Source organism: Melozone crissalis, unplaced genomic scaffold, assembly GCF_028551555.1.
Source record: "Melozone crissalis strain CALT ecotype California unplaced genomic scaffold, PUWL_Pcris_2 ptg000055l_1, whole genome shotgun sequence".
Taxonomy (NCBI): Eukaryota; Metazoa; Chordata; class Aves; order Passeriformes; family Passerellidae; genus Melozone; species Melozone crissalis.
In genome coordinates this window covers 224,321-235,587 of record NW_026535833.1, presented here as the reverse complement: position 1 = coordinate 235,587, position 11,267 = coordinate 224,321, and the positions used below count along the sequence as shown (strand labels likewise).

The 11,267-nt window shown below is 52.6% G+C and overlaps 1 long non-coding RNA gene across 1 annotated transcript; it reads left to right on the top strand.

Annotated features, from left to right (window-relative positions):
- Positions 1 to 4,232: 4,232 nt before the first annotated feature.
- On the top strand, positions 4,233 to 6,458 carry LOC128943768 (uncharacterized). The gene is made up of 3 exons (XR_008483765.1): positions 4,233 to 4,328; positions 5,610 to 5,669; positions 6,397 to 6,458. It is a non-coding gene; the product is annotated as an uncharacterized LOC128943768 (long non-coding RNA).
- The last annotated feature ends 4,809 nt before the right edge of the window (positions 6,459 to 11,267 follow it).

Genomic DNA, 11,267 nt, shown 5'->3' with positions numbered 1-11,267 from the left:
ACATGCCAGTGCCCATCCCGGCAAGAGCCCTGAGCAAGGAGGGAGGGACAGCATCTGCCTGGCCAGGGGCTGGAGCTCAGGCCTTGGCCATTTGCATTCCTGAAACACATCCAGCTTTGCTCAGCACCAGAGACAGCTTTTTCTTGCTTGTCCCCAGCTGTCATCACTGCCTCCAATGTTCTGCTCTAACTGGAACCTGGAGACACTTTCCCAGCCATGTCCCTCAGTGGGACCCATAAAAACTTCAAGAAACTATGGAGTCTAAATTTAACTTTGAGTGCTTGAGAAGTTTTTTGAAGACACTCTCAAGGACTCGGTCTGATGTAAACAACACCAAAGCCCTGAGAGGGTCATTAAAATTTTCCAAGTCCTGTTACGGAGAAAGATTTCAAACACCTTGAAAAAAAATACACATTCCTGTTTTAAAGGAAGTATTTTATTTTATTTCTCTTTAGAGCAGAGTTGATTGCAGCATTCTGTGACTGATATTGACCCAGGGTGTCTCCTCAGCAGCTCTGGCCTGCTCACAGAAGCTGTGCCTGGAGCTCTGACCCAGTGTGGACAACCTTGCTCCACATTGCCCAGCCCCATCCTGTCTGTCCTCACTCCCCTGGGACCTGCTCTGCTTGGAGAGCTGGCTGCCCTCAGCCTAAGAGGGGTTTTCCCTTTTTGGGGTTTTTTGAAGCAATCTGAAACTCCTGAGTTTCCCCACTGCAAACAGACACACTGCTAAGGTGTGTGCCAGCCCCAGGGGCCACCAAAGCCACTGCAGAGCTGCCCTGGGCCAGCTGTGAGGGTGGATCATCAGCCCAAGCTGCACTGGGCCACCGCAAGGGGCTGTAGCCATGGGCACTGCACTGACCCCACTGCTGGGTTTGGCTGCCACGGCCACCCTGAGAAATTAAACTGTCCTTGGAAACACTGGGGACGACTGGTGTTATGAATGAGAAGCTTGACTAGGCCAATATTCAAGCAGCAATCAATTTAATAATTATTATGGTAAAGTATGAGCAATACAGTGCTGGGTACAGTGGGGGAAGTTTTCCCTCCAACTGCACACCGATAATTGATGGTTACAGGTATTTATGGGGTACTCATCAGCTTTTTTTTTCAGCAGTTTCTATTTCCAATCTTTTACTCATCAGCAATTTTTATTCCAAATTATTACATCACAATTCTATACACTATTGTGATTTTACTTTCTCAGGATGTACCTCAAAGGAGTATCCCCAGATGGTGACGGTCCAGTTTCCGAAAGAAGAAGGACGAATCCCATCTGATGGGGTCCGGCTCCCCAGATGTGTGTCCACCTTTTAATTGCAAAGACTATAAATCTCATAACAGTGATGTCTAGCTTCCCTTTGGTCAAAACCATAAACCCTTGAGGTGATGTTCATCTTCCTTTCTCAAGCTGTTTTTCTCTGCTTCAATAAGGCGTGAGATAAGCATATTTCCTTTATATATATTCCAAAGCTATAGTTTCAAGGATACAAGTAATAGTCTAAAATTATACTTCAAAAGGTTCTTATTGCAGAGCTTTTTATGGATTAAACGCAAGCAAAAAGCAACATCTTTAACACCTTAATTCCAATGCTCCTAAATCAACCAGGGTTAATTGCAAACAAAAGATAGGTTCAAAGGCCTTTTTCCATGCTTTATTCTCCTCAGTTATTATTAGAATTCACAGCTCTCCCATTGTTGGGGTCCACACATTTCACATTCACAACTACACACATCACCTGTTTGTACCTGTCACGAAACACAATTTTGTATTTCAGACCAGCTGTATGGTCTCAGACACTCCCAGTATATCCCAGTTGCCCTGAACATTCTCGTAGACATTGCCAGGCACTCCCCGTTACCTCAGCGTGGTTCACTTGCCCCCCGTTTTATCCCAGTTGCTCCCAGTTCCTCTGATTATGTCCCCAGTTGGCTCCCAGCATGGGCCTGGTAGCTCCCAGGAACCCCCAGTCAGGGTCCAATCACACCCACTCTGCTCCCAGTATGATTGTAGCCACTCCCAGTATGATCCCGTCATTCCCAGTCTGATACCAGTGCCCCAGTGTGATCCCAGTTGCTCCCTGTAAATGCCAGCCTGATCCCAGTAGCCTCCAGTGTGATCCCAGTGACTCCCTGTCTCTCCCAGTATATCCCAGTCAACCCCCCTCTGCATGCTCCCAGTCACTCCCACTTTCTCCCAGTTGCTTTCAGCACAATTCCAGTTGCTCACAGCCACTCCCAGTCACCCTCAGTGCAGTCCCAGTTGCTGAAAGTGTGATCCAGTATGATCCCATTCTCCCCCAGTGTGGGCCCAGCTGCTTCCACTGTGATCCCAGTGGGATCCCAATTGACCCCAGCATGGTTCCAGTTGCTCCCTGTTCCTCCCAGTGTGATGCCAGTAGTACCCAGTTGTCCCTCATATAGTCCCAGTCACTCCCCATATGATCCCAGTCCCACCCAGCATGGTCTCACTCACTCCCAGTTGCCCCCAGTGTGGTCCCAGTTCTCCCCAGCATGGTCCCAGTTGTTCCCACTGTGGTTCCAGTCCCCCCAGTATGGTTCCAGACACTCCCAGTATATCCCAGTTGCCCCCAGCATGTCTGTAGTCATTTCCAGGCACTGCCAGTGGCCCCAGTAAGGTGTCAGTTCTCCCAGTATGATCCCCCAGTCATGCCCAGTATATCCCAGTTGCTTCCAGCATGCATCCAGTCCTTCCCAGTTCCTCCAGTTTGCTTGCAGCATCATCCCAGTTTCTCTCAGTTGCTCCCAGTAGCCCAAAGTGTGATCCCAGTCGCTCCCTTTCAGCCCCAGTATGATCCCAGTAAGCTCCAGTTTGACCCCAGTCACATGCCAGCCCTCCCAGTGTGGTTCCAGTATAATCCCAGTTGCTTCCAGTCTCTCCCAGTATGGTCCCAGCTGCTTCCAGCATGGTTCCAGTTGCTTCCTACATCAACCCAGTCAGTCCCAGTATGATGCCATTTGCTCCCAGCATGCCCCCAGTCATGCCCAGTATGGGGGATGATGTGCAGGGTGTGTTCCCAGTCACCCTCAGATACTCCCAGTATTAGTCCAGTCCCTCCCAGTATGATCCAAAGGTGTGCCCAGTGTTCTCCCAGTCCCTGCCAGAATAAACCAGTTTTGTTCTACATGGTTCACGTTGCTCTCCCCCTCACTTTCATTCCAGTCACTCCCAGCATGTCCCAGTGTACCTCAGTTCCCTCCAGCATCTTTCTAGTTCCTTCCAGTATGATCCCATTTGCTCCCAAGCACTCCCAGTCAACCTCAGTGTAGTGGCACTAACTGCCAGTATGATCCCAGTCACCTCCAGCATGATCCCAGTTCATCCCAGTATAAGCCCAGCAGTTTCCAATCCCCCCAGCATGCACCCAGTCACTCCCAGTTCCTCCCAGTTGCTCCTAGCGTGTTCCCAGTTGCTCACAGCTGCTCCCAGTCACCCTCAGCATAATCCCAGTCACTCCCAGTATATCCCATTTGCCCCTAACATGGTCTCAATTGCTCACTGCCAGCTCCTACTCACTCCCAGTATGATCCCAGCATGATCCCAGTGTCCATCAGTGTGTTCACAATCTGCCCTGATATGGCAGTATGATCCCAGTATGATGTCCATACAAACCCAGCACCATCCCAGTCACTCCCAGTACGATCCCAGTATGGTGTCAGTACAAAGCCAGTACAGCCCCAGTCACTCCCAGTATGATCCCAGTGCAGCCCAGTCCCTGGCAGTGCTGCCACTGCTGGGATCCCCCTGCCCTGTGTGCGTTCCCCCCCCGGCGGATGTGCCGAGAGGCGCCCCAAGGGCTGGCAGTGGCCAGGCAGGGTCCCCAGCAAGGCCCAGTTTGGATGTGCAGCCCCCAGTTTGCCCAGTTTGCCTCTCCTTTGGCCCGGGCCGGGCTCCCCCCGCCCGCAGCGGCTGGGAGCAGCCGAGAGCCCCGCGCTGCCCATCCCGACCTGTCCCGGCTCCATCCCCGCTCCTGCCACGGGCTGCGAGGGCTGCGGGAACGGGGCACCGAGGGTGTGGCTGCTGCTAGGGGAGGAGGAGGAGGGAGGGAAGGGCAGGGATGGAGGGGGAGGAGGAGGCGGGGTAAGGGAGGAGGACGGGGAAAGGGGTTGGAAGGGGCAGGATGGAAGAGGAGAAGGAGGTGGAGATAACACAGAGGAGCGGGAGGGGGGATGGAAGAGGAGGAGCGGGAGAAAGAGGAGGGGCGAAGGCGGATCAAGGCTGAGCTGAGGGAAGCACACGGTCACTCCGAGCCGGGCCTGAATTCGCAGCCCCCACCTGTGGGATCATCGCCCCCCCCATTGCGCAGGTGAGCGGGGGCAGGGGGAGTTCGGCCCAGATATCCCGGGGGGCCCCTGGGTTGGGGTTTTGGGGGGATGTTTGGAGAATGAAGCAGTCCAAGGCTGAGCGGAAAAGGCCCCTTGGGGGGACATCGGGGGGTGCCGGTGGCGGCTGCCGGCAGAGGCAGCCTGGAGGAGCAGAGCCCTGTGTCCCCCCAGGAGCCCAAAGTGGGGAGCCCAGAGAGGGGGGAGCGCCGCCATGGGCGGGAGCCTCAAGAGCCTGGAGAGGGGCAGGGGGGACTCCTTGGAGCCGCTGCAGCCCAGAGCAGAGAATGAGGGGAGAAGGGAGCCCGGGAGCCCAAACAGCCGCGGCATCCCGGAATGGGGAGAGCAAAGAGGGGGGAGCTTTTGGCATTGCTGGGACTGCCAGCAGCGTGGGCAGGGTGGGCACCGAGGAGAAGGGGGACCCCCAATGCAAGCGTGACCCCAGCAGCTGGGACGGGGGGAACCCCCGAACACCCGAGGGGAGGGACCAGGGGTGGGGAATTCTTGGGAGGCTTTTTCAGGGCTGAGTCTTGGTGTTTGGGAGGGTTTCCTGGAGCCGAGGTGGCTGGTGCCTTGTAGAGATGGACTCCGGCAGAGGGACCTTCAAACTCAATGTGTCTTGGGGAAGAAGAAACAGGAAAGCCTTATAAATATGATTGTCTGGCAAATGATTTTGAGAATATAGAAAATTAAAAGGAAGATAAAATGAAAGCAAGATTTGAGATACCTTAGTTACTGAACAACTGGAAAACAATGGTGTGGCTTGACTGAAGGTAATCCCCTTTTGATGATACAATTCCCTCTGCTTGCAGACAGGTCCCAGGGTCAGAGCAGACCCTACTAGCTCAGCAGAAGGGATCCAAAGAGTACATTTTAGGGTTTAAAATGTAACACAGTATGGTGACATAATGATTCTTTAAGGCTGTATGTAAATGCTATAGGATTTGTATCTTGTACTAGATTGGTTAGTGAGAAATAGAATATTCAACTCAGAAGAAGATTTATTGTATTGTAACAGGAACCTTACTCTCTTAGGCTCTTACCCTCTTACTCTCTCACCCTCTCATCCTCTCTGCCCCTCTCTTCTCTGGGGCCTGCTCTGAGCTGTGGCTGGCAGCTCCAAGCAGGGCCCTGCACCCAGGCCCTTTGCAATAAACCGCAACTTCCACGACCTGGCTGCAGAGATCTCTCGTCTCTGTCAGTCCCGACAATCCTACCCCTGACGCTCCTACAAACGTGCTCATCCCTTGTTTTCCCCAAACCAGGATTTCCCATTGTGAGGAAGGCTGCGAGGAAGAGGAAGATGCCCCAGGACACTGATGCAGGTGAGGAGGAAGTCAGTGCCTCTTTCCCTTCTGTGCTGCTCCATCTCCCAGCCCAGCACGGCCCTGGCTGCAGCACAGCCCTGGGGGATCTCCTTGCCCTTCCCTGTGGCACGGAGGCAAATCCCATCCTGTCCTCGTCCTTCCTCGCCCAGAGCAGGAGCTGAGCACGGAGAACAGGGAGGACAAATGCCCACGGTAGAACCTGGTGGAAGAGGCCGTTTTGAGCAGCTCCACGGTGCAGGATACCAACAGGGAGGAAAAGCCCCGGAGATGCCGCACAAGGAGGGGCTGCAAACGCAGCTGGCGGGGATCTGAGGGGGAAAGAGCCAGCCTGGGCCGGGAAGGCAGCCGGAGATCGGGCCAGAGCTCGGAGCTGGTGCTCCATGAGCAGCTCCATGATAGGGAGAAGCTCCACACGTGCGTGGAGTGTGGGAAGTGCTTCAGGTGGAGCTCCAACCTGATCAAGCACCAGAGCACCCACACTGGGGAGAGACCCTATGAGTGTGGGGAGTGTGGGAAGAGCATCAGCCAGAGGTCCAACCTGATAAAGCACCAGAGGACCCACACTGGGGAGAGACCCTACGAGTGTGGGGAGTGTGGGAGGAGCTTCAGCTGGAGCTCCAGCCTGATCAGCCAGCAGAGGACCCACACTGGGGAGAGGCCCTATGAGTGTTCCAACTGTGGGAAGGGGTTTCCAACCAGCTCCCGTCTCCTCCAGCACTATCAGAGTCACAGAGAGGAGAGGCCCTTCCAATGCCCCGATTGTGGGAAGGGATTCAAGGACAACTCCACCCTCTTCACCCACCGGCGCATCCACACAGGAGAGAGGCTCTACGAGTGTGATAAATGCAGGAAGAAGTTTCTGACCAGCTCTGATCTCCTCAAGCACTATCGGATTCACACGGATGAGAGGCCCTTCCGCTGCCCTGACTGCGGGAAGGGATTCAAGCACAACTCAGACCTCGTCACCCACCGGCGCATCCACACTGGGGAGAGGCCCTACGAGTGTCCCCAGTGTGGGAAGAGCTTCTCCAGCAGCTCTACCTTGACCCAACACAAACGGAGGCACCGGTAAGGGAAGCCCTGTGAGTGCCCCGAGTGCAGGAAGAGGTTCGTGCGCTGCTCCAGCTCCATCCCCCACTGGAGGAGGCACTTTGGGCACAGCCCTGGTCACTCACATTCCCTGTGATCCATGTTGGGAACACACCTAGCTGCTTCTCCTTTTGGTTTGGCCCCAGTTTGGAGCAGTGGGAGGGGGATTGTGTGGGGCTGGGTGTGTGGGATGTATTTGACTGCAATAAAACTTTCAGAGTTACTGATTCTGTCCTATTTTCTGTAAGTTCTGTTTGCAGAGTGCCGCCTTCTCAGATGATTTAATTACTATTAAAATCCTTTTTTTAAAGTCTAACCCAAACAATCCAAAAAACAATACCCAGATAAAGCCACTCACCCACAATTAAATTTTTTAAAAGTAATTTTATTTGTTTTAGAGTACTTAAGGGAATTATTAAAGTTTAATTGTTGGTTAAAATTTTTGAGAAATTACAGTGGTGTTTGGTTTTGTGTTTAGTATATTTGTAATAGGAATTTTTTTTACTAAGGTGTGTTAGATTCTATGTTAGCTTTTTAAATATTTTTTATCTGAAGTATATTGGTTACTGAGTTAAAACTTACAAAAGGTATTTCTTTGTATGTAATTTGTTTTTTTTCTTTGGTAATGTTATATTAATAGTTTACTGTTGTTTTGGCTTGAATCATTGGAGTATTGTAAGGAAGAGTTGAAATTATATTTCATTTTTGTATTTCATTTTTATTCTAGTGTATTTCATTTTAATTTTAATTTATTATAATTTGTTGAGAGGATAGGAGGGAAGTTCAAGGGCAGGAACATTTTTTCCTGGCTTGGAACTGGAATTCCAGACCCTGGGAGTGTGTGCAGGATCACAGACTGGGATCAAGTATGGGCTGGAATCAAATATGGACTGGGATCAAATATGGACTGGGATCCTATGGGTTTGGACTGCACAGAGTGGGACCATATGGATCAGGACCCCACAGACTGAGATCAAATGGACTGGGATCACATGGCCGAGGATCACGTGCACTGGGATCTTGTGGATCAGAAACCTCCAGACTGGGTTAGCCTGGAGTGGGATCAAGTATGGACTGGGACTGTATGGACTGAGATCCAGTGGACTGGGACCACACAAACTGATCAAGTGGTCTGGGATCAAATATGGGCTGAGACCATATGGAATGGGACCATGCAGATCAGGACTGGGATAAACTGGGTTGAGATTTTATGGACTGGGATTGCACAGACTGGCGTCACACGCACTGGGAAAAAGCTTTGGCTGCCTTTGGCTGCCATGCACGTCTGAAGGCAGCCACATCAAGTTGGCCATATCCTGTTTGGGGGTCCCATCTCCCTCTTCCCTCCGCTCTCCTGCCCCTTCCCCATCATTCCCCCAGCCCCCTATCCCCTCCGCCGTGCTTGGTTTGGGGGGTTCCAGGCCTCTCCTGCTCCCTTTGGGGGTCTCAACCCCCTTGGGTTTAATTTGGGGCCCCCACACTGATTGGCCAGGATCTGTTTTGGGGTGGGGATGGGACGAACTGGGCACCCCCAGGAGCCCCTCAGGTTTGGGGCTTTCGATCCCCCCTCGGCCTTTGTGGCGGCCCTGGGGCCGCCCCAACACCCCCAAAATGGGGAGGGTCCGCGGGGCGCCTTGGAACCCCCAGAAATGGGCGGGGAGCAGTAAGAGCCGCCCCAAAAAGGGGTTGAAGGGTCTGGGCCGGGAATGGGGGAGGCTCTGGGGATGGCTCCGGTCCGGATCGGGGTGGGCTGGGATTGAGGGAGGGTCCGTTCAGCAGCTGGGGAGGGGCTGGCACTGGAGAGAAGTCCGGGATTGTGGGGATGGGTCCATTCCGGGACTGGGGCGGGGCCTCTACCTGGGATTGGGGTCCGGGATTGGGTCAGGGGTCTTCCCCCGATCCCGTTCCCAATCCCAATCCCGATGCTGATCCCAATCCTAATCCCAATCTCATTCCCGATCCCGATGCTGATCCCAATCCTAATCCCAATCTCATTCCCGATCTTGTTACCAATCCCAATCCCGATGCTGATCCCAATCCTAATCCCAATCTCATTCCCGATCCCGTTCCCAATCCCGATCCTGATGCTGATCCCAATCTCCTTCCCAATCCCGATCCCAATCCCAATCTCCTTCCCGATCCCGTTACCAATCCCGATCCCGCCACTGTTTCCAGGGAATGGCTCTGATCTCAACCCTGACGCCAAACCCAGGGAATCAAACATTGGGATCAAGCACCCCAGATCCTGGGGTCAACTCCCTGCGACCCCAAAAACTGGGGGTTGAAACACTGGGGGAATCAAACACCTCCAAACCCAGACTCTGGGATCTCAACACTCGTCCCCCAGCCCGAACCCCAAATTTTAGGATCAAATTCCCCAAATCTCAGATCCTGGGGTGTCAAACACTCCCGAATTCCCAAACGTTGGGGTTAAATCCCCCCAAAGCCAGCTCCTGGGGTTTGAAACATTTGGGCTGTCCAACACCCCCCCATTCCCAAAGTCTGGGGTCAAACATCCCCTAAATCCCAAATCCTGAAGTGTCAGACGCCCCCAACCCCCAAAGTTTAGGGTTAAAACCCCCAATCCCCAACTCCTGGGGTTTGAAATATCTGGGGTGTCCAACCCTCCTCACCCCCAAAGTCTGGAGTCAAACCCCCCAATCCCAAAACTTTGGGGTCAAAGGCCCTCGATCCCAAACTCTGGGGTGTCAAATCCCCCTGATCCCACAACTTTGGGGTTAAATCCCCCAAAAACTGGGGTGAAAACCCCCAATTACCAGACTTTGGCATGAAAACACCCTGACCCCATATCCTGGGGTTTGAAACATCTGGGGTGTCCAACTGCCCTTATCCCAAAATTTGGAGGTCAAACCCCCTGACTGACAAATCCTAGGGTCAAAAACCCCCACATCCCAAATTCTGGGGCCAAATATCCCCAAACCCCAAGTCTGGGGTCAAAAACCTCCAAATCCTAAACCCCAAGGTGTCAAACCCCCTTTAACTCCCAAATTTTAGGATCAAACCCCCCAACCCCCAAAATTTGGGGTCATGACCCCCCCCAGTCTCCATATCCCCCCAAACCCATTGCAACCCTGGGGGGCACAGTGGGGTTTGTTTGGAGCAGCTCCAGCTGCAATATCTGCAGATAGACCCTGGGTAAAATGTTGGGGAAAACCCCAAAAACCCCTCAGGAACCCCAAAATCCCTGGGGGCTGGGAAAGGGGATTTGCAGTGGGGATCTGGGGTGGCAGAAGGGGATTTGGGGTGAAAGAAGAAGGATTTGGAGTGAGGAAATTTGGGGTGGAAAAAGAGGGATCTAGGATGGAAAAAGGAGATTTTTGGTGTGAAAGAAGGAGGATTTGGGGTGGGAAAAGGCATCTGGAGTGGGAAAAGAGGGTTTGGGGTGAAAGAAGAAGGATTTGGGATGTACAAAGAAGGATTTGGGGTGGAAAAAGGAGATTTCAGTGGGAAAAGGGGATTTGGACGGGAACATGGGTTGAGGGTGGGGATTGCGGGACCAGAGGAGACCTTCAGATGGGTCCGTTTGGTGCTGCCTCCCTGGCTGCTCCCAGCACCTCCAGAAGCAGCACCTGGCTGGCTCTTGGCCCTGCCCATGCCCATTGCAGCAGGGCTGGCCAGAGGGGAGCAGCCCCAGGCTGTGCCTGTGCCCCCAGCCCCTGTGGGCAGTGTGTGGCTGCTGGGCTGGGCTCCAGAGGGGAATGGCCTTGCAGCACAAAGTGCCCAGAGAGCCCAGAGCCAAAGAGTCTCTCCCCTGCAGGCACTGCTGCTCCGGTGCATTGAAACATTTCCAGTGCTGGAGTGGGCTGACGGCTGTTCCTCATCCCACCCAAAAGAAGCTGATGGTTGGATATTATTGGAGAATTTCTCTCAAGTTGAGCCTGGCAGGGGGTTCTTGACAGGGAGAAGCTGCTACAAGAAATACCCTGATGCCTCCCCCAGGCTCCGTGTGTTTCAACGCTCTTGGCCTTTCTTGATGCTTCTCAAATGAAAAGAAATTCCTGGGGCAGCAGCAGCAGGATTTGCCTCTCACCATAAAATACTGTTACATCAGTTGGTTTTCCAGTCCATCCAGCTCTTACAGTGGCTATCCTGGCATATGTCCAAACCCTAAAGATGTTCATATCCCCAAAGCGTGACGCAGGGTTTTTCCTGTTATTCAGACCTGGAAGACTTTGAGGTTTACAAATAGAAGGGGGAGTAATTGCAAGGTGCTGTACTGTATTTATAGTGGTCTTTTAATAAGCAATAAAATTACAGATGGACCATGATAGGAAAATAACTTGCTGCAGGAAAAATTCCTCAGGATACCTGGTTATTCTCTAGATCTACTGCTGCCATTGAGTAGGGAAAGACGAACAACAAGCCATGTCTGAATAACAACAGATTAATGTTGCGCTCTCTTCCTGAGTCTGCTCCCAAAAGATCAGGGATTGACAAAGATAAAGGAATTTTAAGAGCTGGTTTTGGTTATTTCAGAGAAAGTTT